The 12,011-nt window shown below is 45.2% G+C and overlaps 1 long non-coding RNA gene across 1 annotated transcript in view; it reads left to right on the plus strand.

Moving 5' to 3' along the window:
• The first annotated feature begins 4,283 nt into the window (after positions 1 to 4,283).
• Positions 4,284 to 12,011, plus strand: part of LOC146861792 (uncharacterized) — a 224,358-nt gene continuing 216,630 nt past the window's right edge. Inside the window, exon 1 of the long non-coding RNA XR_014978331.1 lies at positions 4,284 to 4,448. This is a non-coding gene — a long non-coding RNA (uncharacterized LOC146861792). The remainder of the gene's footprint in view (positions 4,449 to 12,011) is intronic.

Below are 12,011 nucleotides of genomic sequence, written 5' to 3' on the forward strand. Positions count from 1 at the left end.
GCTGCCATAATTTACAATAAAAAACTAGACTGCTTAGGCTTCTGCTGTACCTTATCCCCCCATCATAGCATAGCTGGATTTCTGATTTACAGACCTCCCAGTGCTATTGGAAATGTTATTACTATGCTTAATATAGTCACCACCTCCCTGGCCTTAAAATACAACTACTGCCTCATTCTGGGATATTTCAATATACATATGGACAATGGAAAAGACCCTCAAACAATTTCGTTGTTGGAGGCGCTGCAGGCCTGCAACATGTTTCCATCTCTTTCTTTGGCCACCCATGAGAAGGGCCATACCCTAGACCAAATCGTTCACAACTTTGACATATCAGTAAGCCTACCTCTTCCCATTACCTGGTCTGACCACCTCCTATTAAAATTTGTCATTCCCAACTCTGCCACAGCCCGTGAGCTACCAGAGGGTCTCTAATTACAAGACGTTCCATAAAATATCCATCCCGATGTTAGCAGACGCCCTCGGTCGTTCCTCACCAGAGCTGTCTGGCTGCCCCGACTCGGACGCCCTCTCAATAGATTCATGGCTCCGAACCAACATTGATGCAGTGGTACTGGTTGTTTGATGCTCCTCAAAGAGGGCAACCCCACCATCTCCTTGGTTTAACGATTCCCTTAGATCTCGCAACAGAAATTGTGAAACAATTGAACGGAAATGGCGTAAATCCTATCTACCTGAGGACAGGAAGGTGTATAAAGACACCTTAAAAGCTCATTACATTCTCGTGAAGGCAGCCAAGAAAAACCTCTTTCAAACCAAGATAGAAAATGCCCAAAATAAGAGTAAGGAAATCTTTAGCATAGTTAAATCCTTTACTGCCCTGAGAGCCGACACAAAGGAAGGGCCATGCACTGAAGAATGGTCTAAGTAAATAGTTGAATTCTTCCACAAAAAGATCTCCATGATCCAACAAGCCTTCACTAACATCTCAGAGGAAGAACTGACCTTCTACCTTAGTTCTAATAGCAAATTTCACCTCTTGGATCCTACATCTTTACTAGCTTTCCCTGAGTTTCAGCTTGAAGAGTCACTGACCCCTCTCCAAAGCATTAAGTCTGGCTCTCCTACTGACCCATGTCCAGGGAATATCTTGAACCTATTAGCTCCCACCATAAACCCCACAGTAAACCAGCTCTTTAATGCTTCTCTCTCCTGAGGCAACATGCAGAAATTATGGAAGAATGCTAAGATTCTTCAACTGATAAAAAAGGCTAACGCCAAACCGACGGACCCTGCCAACTACATGCCAATCTCCCTTCTTCCGACCCTCTCCAGAGTACTAGAGAAGCATGTAAACAAGGCCCTCCAATAACACATTGAAGATGGGAAGCTCCTTCATGAGTCCCAATCCGGTTTTAGGGCTAACTACAGTATGGAGTCCGCTCTGCTTGAAGTGACTCAATTTCTCAAGGGTAAGCTGGACCAGGGAGGCAAGACTGTTCTGATACTGCTCGATACGTCGGCGGCCTTCGATATGTTCCCAGATGAGAGGCTCCCGGAGAGACTTGCTAATATCGGTCTGGGGGGGACCGCCTTTACAATGGATGTCATCCTTCTTGGCAAATAGATCTCAGGACATCTGGCTCCCCCCTTTCTCATCCCCAGTTCCGGCCATGAATGTAGGTGTCCCTCAGGGCTCCATTCTCAGTCCTACCCTTTTTAATATATATCTATCCCCCTTGCATTTCTGGTAGAGGAAGAGGGTGCCAAAATTGTTTCCTATGCTGATGACACTCAGCTGATTTTTACGTGTGAAAAAGGAACCGACTTTGACGGGGCAATGATTAGGTCTTGCCTCACAAAGGTTTTTAACTGGCTTAAAATCAATCAGCTAAAGTGCAATCCTGACAAAACTGAAGTTGTTTTCTTTGGTAATCCATAAGCGCCTGACTGGAGCGCTTGGTGGCCAAAAGATCTGCCGCCCCTGCCCGCTGAAAAGGAGAAAGTCAAAAACGTAGGAATTGTCATAGACAAGACACTCTCCAGGTGCTTTCAAATTCAAAGCTTGACTATGTCAACAGCTTGTACCTCTGTCTTCCCAAATCCCTTATCCAGCGCCTACAAGTGGTACAATATGCGGCGGCCAGAGCCATCCTGAGACCTAAACCCAGATCTAGTATGACCCCTATTCTTAAGTCTCTCCGCATAAAAGAACGTATCGGCTTCAAAGCGATGACCATCTTCTTTAAAGCTTTCCCTGGCTTAGGAGCCGGCTACATAAATAAGCGCGTTAATCGCTACACAACAGCTAGACCCCTAAATTCTTCCAATGCCAACCTGGCCATCATGCCTAAAATATGCAGTGCCCGCATTGGAGGCAGATCCCACGGCATTCTAGGCCCAAAATTGTGGAATAGCCTCCCTGAGTCTCTGAGACTAACCACAGACCTACTCTCTTTCATGAAAGAACTTAAAATTCTGGCTTTTTGATAACTGATGGGTCTTTTACACATGTTTTCCTCCCACTGTCATGCGCCAGGACTCTCTAGTCTGAGTAGCTGCGCGCTTTATTAAATACACAATTTCATTTCATTAGGTCCCTGACAGTGCAAAAGGAACACTCGTCCAAATTCTAAGCGCCTTATTTATGAGGCTTTGCTTCACTTTTATGCCGCTGGTGCGTCACTTTTTGTGACGCACCGGCAGCATAAAATATGTGCAATGTTACGCCCTATTTACAAAGTGACGCATCTAGGCAGATGCTTCACTTTGTAAACCTCTGCACCGCATTATACCTGCGCCGGGCATAATGTATGCAGGGTGGGTGTTGCCCCGCACAATGCCTCGTAGAAGTGGCGCATTGAAATCTATGAGAACTCAGTGCGCCACTTCTAGGACGCCATTGCGCCAATATCTTACACCTGCCACACAGCAGGCATAAGACTGATGCAGGCCCTTTCACATGGGGCTTGCCCCATGTGAAAGGACACATTGCTGGAGTTGCGTCTATTTTCAGACACACCCCAGCAATGCATCACTTTTGCGCATACAGATTCGTCAGAAATACTGACATATCTGTAACTCCTTGCGACATGATGTGTCATACAGTAAATATGACAGATCCATCATGTCGCTACGAGGGCGCACTAAGAAGTGATGCATCCCTGTTTTCACACAGCGATGCATCACTTCTCATAAATAAGGCCCTGAATGTGTTTACATCTAATATTCAGGGATAGTTATGTGTGTTTTCAATATTGTAACACAGCAGCAGCTCACCAATATTACTGCAAATAATCTCTGTGACGCCCTCCCATTTCTTATATGTTAGGCCTTGTTTTGATCTGAAATAAACGTTTTTTATGTATATTGCATGAAACATAAACACAAAATTTCTCTGCAAAATGGCTGTACTAGACTCTCACACATCAGGTACATAAGAAATAAATGAAAGGAAAACAGAATTTAAAACAAACTGTTTAGGAAATATTCAAGGTCATTAGGGCAAAACTCTGGAGAATGGAGCTGACTGTCAGGGGGCCCCCTGAAAGGCTGGGGCCCTGGGCCAGAGCCCACTTTGCCCATGCATTAAAACGTCTCTGACCTCAAAGAGTGTAGCCTTATTAGAGACTTTTAATGTATTGAGTCTCCACTGTCTTTCTCCTGGACAAAAGCCAGGTGCCAAAAACAACCATTCAGGTAGGACTAAGATAACGTGAAGAGAAATGGGCCTCGTCTGCCACCTACTCATATGGAGTTAATTTTATGAAACGAAGCGCACATTCCTACTACCCGTGTGTCAAGGTCAAGCTTGATGATATTAGAGAACTACAAGGAAGATGGATGATGTGGCTCTACGGCCAGAGTTGTAGACTTTTAAACCGGGGGACCACGTTCGAATCACGGCGCCCGCCCAACACACTGTGACTCTCAGCAAACACGTAATGTCACCGTGTCTAAAAAGTGAACGTGAGCTAGTGGAATGGAACTAACGGATGGCTCCCGTACGTTGTGGTCGAGTTCGCCTATATAAAACTTCAACAACAAAAAAATGAACACACGCGTTTGACTAAATAGTGAACAGTAGCAAAGTCATTTGAAATCTCGAGGAGGATACCTGTTACGTTCGCTGTCAGCTGACGGTAATTAAGGAGCAGTGTAACATTTGCTAAGTGTTTTTCCAGATCCGCCCCAGCAATTTGCAAGAACAAACTAAATACTTCGAGAATTCCTCTCCCTAAAGCAAGCAACACGCCTTGCCCTGCTCTGATTACATCCAACAAAAGCAGTTTACTTTGTGAAGCAGTGGCTGTAACCGGAGAGGCGCCATTTCACGCGGTCTCGCGGTGCTGATGGCGCAGGTACGCAGCCGGGGTCACGCGGAAGCGTTCACAGGGACCGGCCTCGCGACCGTTGCGAGCACGAAGAAGGCTGAGGCGAAGAATGAAGTCATACCTTTTCCTAGGTACTGGTAGAATGTTTACACGGTAAGATGACAAAGCGGACGCTCTCATTTTTCAAACCCTGTGGGAAATGCCAGTTGATGGAGGGAGGGGGGTGGGGTAGACCGGGGGCCCGTTGTTTGGAAGGTAGGCCCTGCTAATCGAATTGACCCCGCAGCACACACATATATAAGCAGGCGCTGACACTCAATCCACAGTTTGACGCACTCGAAAGACTTGGTTGCAGATGCAAGACTGCAGCCGCCATGGAGATAACCCACGGCCTACAGATAGCAGTCGGGCGGGGGATCGATAAGAAATGGTTAGGAATGGATAAGCAGGCGCAGACAGGTGGTGTATCGAGACCACACAAAGCCAGGAACACGCAGGCCTGCCAAAGGTGTACAGACGTTGGGCCGCCCACCCGTAGATTTAAGACCAGCCTCGCTGAGACCCAACGGCGGAAAGTGTGGTAATGAAATACGATATGGTATCGAAAACGCCCAAAATATACGGTTTCATTGGATGCAGTTGCTGTAAAAGAGGTCCACATCGGCCCAGCTGCCAATACATGATAAATAATACTGATGAAATAAAACACTTGAAATCCGTAGACACCATCAGACACAAAAACAGTTGCCCGAGATGCAATGACAGCACCGACAAATGACTTCGTACTCGAACTTGGTCCCACTGCTCCCAACAATTCTTCTCTAGTACCGTCTCTGTTACCTGCCGAAATTTGTTAAAAATCTTTTGATACTATCTCTGCTTTGTTTTGCAAATGTTTCTACACGTACTCTGCTTTTTTGTAAAGCGCTCTGATACCCTAATCAGGGTCTTGTTCGCGCTATAGAAAACTCTAAAAATAGATCAATAAATGTCCAAAACCCACTACCCTCGAACTCTGAAAAGAAACTGCGGAGCCTGCATGCTTAATTTATGGTGGGGTTGTAGAGCAAATGAGCAAGACTCGCTTGTGCCAGAAGCCAAGATGGAACTGTACTCCCACGAGTTCACCCGGCAATGCACTGAGATATGCCTTTCACTGCAACCAATTTAGAATTATGACATCCACGGGGAAACACCTTTCCTCTTTGGAACCCCATAGTTTCCGAATCGAAAATCCCACTAGAGATTGGAAAAAGTGTGCATTCAAATGAAAGTAGCTATGTTGAGGAGATTTGAGACGTTGATTTCCAGGTATTTCAGGAGGTAGGTATCCAGTGGCGGCTGCAGTACAACTAAAGTGGGGGGAGGATGGGACACGGAATTGAGGGTAAAAAAAAATATTTAAAAAAAACGTATTCTTTGCTGCCCGTAAACCGACAGCCGCTTCAGTGCTTCACTACCGGAAGTCTCTAGGAAGGCACAGGCTCCCCACCCAATCCAGATGCTGCGCTCCAGGATTGGTTTGAGCGGCCTGGTCTGCCGCTCAGACACTACCTGGGAGCCTGCAGCTCTTCTCCAACCCGGCTGCGAAGACAGCTGGGTTGAAGAAATAGAAGTGCACATGTCTGTTTTGCCAGCCTAAGAAGGGTGGCCAAACTTACATGTTCACTTCTAAGTACCCACCACTCCTGCCTGTCATGGCCCGGCACACACACACACCATCAGCCAGAGCCCGTTACAGAAAAATACAATTATATTCTTGTTTTAATATCATTGAATTTTTCTGTGACCGACTGACCAATGGGACGACGCTCCTCCGCCATTACAGAGAACCCTTCCCTGTAGGCATCCTCATCAGTTTTCTCTGTGCCAAATGGCAATGCTTAAAGCCGGTAACACTCTGAAAGTGTACTCATATTACACCTGTACAGGCAGTCAGTCCCTAGGCCCAACTGTGCCCTTGATTTTTTACGAGTGCTTGCATCATCTTTCACCATTTCATGAACATTGTGGTAATGAGAAAGGCCCTTTTTTTTACTCCTTTGTATCGGCGCTTGGTACAGGATTGATGCACTTCTCAGCACAATGACTTTATACACACGGACAGGGTTTTCTCATTCATACATCTGCCTCCCCCCATCTCTGTCACTATACAATTTACATTTGTATTGGCTTAGGACCCGTATATACTTACCAAGCTGCTTGGACCAATGAATGTAAAGTTAGTGAAGATTGAAAGATTGTGCTAGGTAAAGTTGGAGGATGCATAGGGATTTTAGCAGAGGTTAGGGTCTTGCGGGCCACCTCCTGTCTCTTTTTTAATGAATTTACTTTAGTTTATTTGCTGAAATTATGAAAAGCTTACTAGATAAATCCCCCCTCAGACCTTTTCTCTTGTGTTCGCGCGATCACTGATTGACGCATCATGTGCTGGGACTGATGACGAGTACCAAATGATCAGCTTCATGTGTCTGTTGAAGTCCTGTATCACAGCGGCAGAGAGTTATCCATCCGTTAGCACACTTACTCCACCTTTGCTGCTGCCATGCATGTGCTCCCCACCACCATTTGTGTTCTCGTCTGCCTTCTAGCCTGCTGCCTGACATTGCTGTTTCACCCCCATGTTTACTACTGCATGTACTGTTGTTCCACTATTATGTCGCCTACGGAGGACCTTCAAGACACCAAAATGCTGAATTGCTGCCAGGGGCAATGTCCGAGCCAGTGTTTGGCGAGGTGTAATGAGGCAGATAGCTGTGTGTTTGGGGGAGTGATACTTTGGAGGACTGCCTTTGTACCACATATTTTTGAGTTAGTATTCTAGCACAGTCACTTAATCATACCTCCACTGGATCCCAGCACTTGAGTGGAGCACGTCCCAACACCCTTTAGTCCATCGCCCCACAAAGTTTTCTTGCTCTAGTTCACAGTCATTTACTCACCTTTACAGTTATACACTCAGTCACTTATTCTTATAGATACTAAAACATACTCACCTATACAGTCACTAATACAAGCACACAATTACCCATACAGCCACTATCGCAATCCCTCTCACATACAGTCACTCCTATACTCTACCACTCACCTATACTGCCTTTCACACATCCAGTTACCCATATACCACTGATACATTCATTCACTCACTGACACACCCATACACATACTCAGTCACCTTACATCCCCTCACTTACATACTCACTAACCCATACAGTCACTGACTCACCCATTCACTCATCCATGCAGGCAGTCACACACCCTCTCACACAGCCACACAGCCACTCATGCACCAATAGAGGTACTCGGACACCCAATCAATCAACCATACAGCCACTCATGTACCCACTCAGTAACCCATACAATCACTTAGACACCATCTGACAGACTGATACAGACATTCTAAAAACCTAGTCACTTACCCATACATTTACTGAGACACCTAATCACTCACTTATACAGTCAGTCACAAACCCACTGAATCATCCATACAGGCACTCATACAGCTACTGATTCATCAATACACCTTGTTATATATATTTTAACACTCACAAACATTTTAAAAACACTCGCAGTCACTGGATGATTTCATCATTGATGTCATTAGATATGTAATCAGTGATAGCACTGACTGTGTCATGCGGGGCGCGAGTTATAGTTAGCTCAGCTAACTATAACTGCTGAATTTCTCTGGTTTTAAACCAGTAAAATGTCAGCCTAACTATAACGTCTCTGTAACCTTTGGTGGTTTTCAGTGTATATATATACTGATGGCTGATGGGAGAGGTAGTCCCGAGATTTCTATACGGGCAGTGAGAAGCAAGAAGTGAGATTTTTTTCAAAAGATGGCCGAGGAGTGGGTCCGTGAACGAGAAGAGGCGGCATTGGATATATTCAATGACGAGATAATGGATATTCGGACACAGCCATCGAACAGCACTGAGGCTATAAATAAAAATAAAGACATGAAACAGACTATGTACGATTTGGAAAAACTACGCAAGTCAGAGATATCGAAATGGTGGGAGTGCAAATCATTACAAAGGTATTTGGATGTAGAACGCATTCCGAGAGGACTGCGAATTCTCGTAGCACCGACTTACGAGAACCCTGACCCTAGCATGCTCAAAGAATGGGCAGAGAACAGCGCTAACTCATCTCGGCATATGTTGGAAATCCTGATAAAATATGCCGTCAGCGATCGAGAGAAAATCTTGCTGAGAATTGATGAAGTTTACAAAGAACTGGAGAAATTCTCAGATAAAGAAGAACTAACCAAAGCGCAAACCGAAATGAAAAAGAGATTAATCAAGTACGAACAATCAAATAAAGAGCGGAAAGCAACTAAGTTCCAGAGAGACAAACGAGATTACCTAAACGGTAGAATCTATACATTTTCAAAAAAATTTGAGAATATTCGAAGGCAACAACTATCCTCAGCTACTACTGCTCAAAATAAACCATCAGAACCAAGTGGCTCAGAACTTAGCTCAGAGGTTGAATCAGACATTGAAGATGTTGCATCTGGCGCCGCTCCATCTGTAATCCAAGAACTTGATTTTTTACGGCTAGAGCGTTCAATACACCTGAGACCCCGCCCCCCTCGACAGGAGCAAGTAAACAAAGGAAGAAGTCAAAAACGAGAAGGCGGAAGGACCGAAGATGGGGAGGGAGAAACAAACTCTTCCAAAACATCAAACAGACGAACAAAGAGGAAGTAACACCAAACACCACTATGGATAATACAGTTATAAACCTTATTACTATAATGCTGACTGAAAAAGAAAAATAAATATTATCATTAGGTTTATCGTGGTGTGCACCTACCAACTTTGACTATGTTCAAACTCGAGTAGATCTCTTTCAATTCACTAGAAAGCTTAAACTACAGAAATATTTCATGACGACCTACAAACCTGAAGTTCCATTGACGACTCAAATAGACGTAAATGAGCCAGCTGGAAACCTGGAAGTGGGAGACATGTCACTCCTACAAGATATGGCAGTATTGGAATCTGGTGAAAACACACAGGCCAATCCCAATCCCTTTAAGCAAGTGGCAGACACCATGGGATTAGATATCTATGGGAGGAAACCCACTCCATACAAACCTAAATCAGTTTTTCTGCCAATTATGCCGAGAGATAATATTGACATTTTCACAGAAAATATGGTTAAAGATCTTAAAGAACTGTCTATTACTTCCAGTACAGGTTTCATATGTACCAATTGTAATCGGAGATCGGATTACGAAAAGCTCATAGGCAAAATCAAAAAACGCCAAGATATCGTTGTGAGATGGTCGGACAAAGGTGGGAATGTTGTTCTCTGGCCTTTAGAACAATATAACCTGGAAGCTCACAAACAACTTCAAGATCCAGAATGTTACTGTAGGATAAGCCCAACATTGATTGTCAGTACTAAAGAGAAATACCATACAACTCTATACAAATGGAGATGTTCAAATCTGATATCAAAACAAGAATTTGATTTTCTAAAAACAGACTACCCCATCACGCCTCAGCTATATCTGATACCAAAGATTCATAAGAACGCTACAAACCCTCCTGGAAGACCTATTATAGCTGCAATAGGAGGTCTTTTTGAAAATACTTCCAAATTCATTGACTTCTTTTTACAACAATATGTTCAGGTACTTCCGTCTTTCATCAAAGACACGGGGGACTTCTTAATGAAGATTTTTGATTTACAATGGAAGGAGGATTTTGTTCTGATGACGCTCGATGTTAATACTTTATACACGAGTATCAGACACAAAGATGGACTCAATGCTTTAAAACACTACTTAGGCAAAAGACCTATTGATCTTTACACACACTCTCTCATGTTGCTTGAGATGTCTGAATGGTGTCTTGATAACAATGTTTTTGTATTTGATAAACTGTTCTACAAACAGCTACGCGGGACGGCCATGGGTACCTGCTTTGCCCCCAGCTATGCTAATTTGCATATGGGCTGGTGGGAGGAGCAGGTACTTAAGGTTGAACACAAGCAGGAAATGACTGAAAATGTGGTGCTATATGTAAGAAACATAGATGACCTGTTTATTCTTTGGCAGGGTTCAGAGGAATCTGCTCTTACATTTGCCGAAGCAATCAATGAGAATTCTTTGAACCTAGCATTTACGTGTCATACTAGCAAATCATCTATTCAATTTTTAGATCTTGAGGTTTTTTTTTTTTTAAATATTTTTATTTTATTAGAAACCGTTAGCACACAATAAAAGACATACAAGGGCCTACAACCACCAGGGCCGGCCGCTATAGAGCTCGAGGGCCCGCAGTGTAACGCCATACATTCAAATGAACCAGCGGCAAAGTACCCGGCAGTCCGTAAGCACCTATAACAGACCATGGCCATAGGCCAGGAGCGGTTTAAAACAACGGTTTCATTTTTTATTAAACATAAAACACACTCAAGGCAATGAGAGTCCGAGATAGCAGCGTACTCCTCCCAGGACGGGGAACAACATACAGTGTCCAAAACGATTCTGGTCCAGAAGCGGTGAAGGGGGGCAATGGGAAAACAAAGCATGGAACACACATCACACACTCCCGCAGAATGCGCAGCTAGGGGGTCAGAGCAATATCGACCTCTAATGGCAAAGGCGGGGCGCAGATACGGCCTCGATATAAATTCCACGGACCCCATACCCTACTCCATTTCCCTGGCTTACCTCTCGCCACATACACCGTCTTTTCCCTAAACATACACCAGTCCATATTCTCCTTCCATACATCAACCGTGGGTGGCCTCGGGGAGCCCCATAGCTGTGCAATGTTACGCTTAGCCACCATATACCCCAAGGTCACCCACTGCGTCTGTGCCGCATTGCAATCATTCGGTTCCCAGACATTCAACAAACACCTCCTAGCCTCTGGCAACAGGGCCACGTGCGTGACCCCCTCCAGTACGGTATGGATACCGTTCCAGAATCGCACAATCTCTGGACATTCCCACAATATATGAAGGAACGTGCCCGGCAGGCTACATCCACGCTTACACAATCCATCCATCGAATAACCCATACGCAGCAAACCGGGCCCTGTGACATACACTCTATGGAGGATCTTCAGCTGTACAAACCGGAGGCGGGCCGGGATCGCCACCTCCTTCGGGGAGGCCACCGCCAACACCCAGTCCTCATCATCCAGCTCTAAGCCATCGCCTGTCCATGCCTCCCTCAGACAGAGCAGCAAGTCCGCGCGATCGTTGATGAGTTTCTTGTAAATCAGAGAAATAGTGCTATCGGGCACATAGCCATCCAACACTCTATCCTCCAGTGGGGAATACTCGGGGATGGCAGCAGCGTCCGGAAAAACTGAACACAACGCATGGTGGACTTGAGCATATCGGAAGTACTCTCTATCGTTCAATTTATATTCCTTTTTAAGCATTTCAAACGTTTTGAAAGCTCCCCTCACCCAAAGATCACCCACCTTACATATACCAATCATGTCCCATTTCTCAAAGCCTTTTGATCTCCACAAACAGCCCAACCGCCCAGAGGCATACAGCGGCGTCGCCCGAGTCAAGCGATCCCTCCACCCCATCGCAGCATTCGCCGTGTGCCACACACGCACCGCCACCCGTGTGGGTCCCGTCAGCCGCGTGTCCGGGGTCACCGAGTACAGCGCCCTATTATAATCCCCACCCGGAAGCAGGAATTTATCCATCTCGAACGCCGGGTTTAAGGCA

The sequence above is a fragment of the Triturus cristatus genome, chromosome 2_2, assembly GCF_964204655.1.
Source record: "Triturus cristatus chromosome 2_2, aTriCri1.1, whole genome shotgun sequence".
Taxonomy (NCBI): domain Eukaryota; kingdom Metazoa; phylum Chordata; class Amphibia; order Caudata; family Salamandridae; genus Triturus; species Triturus cristatus.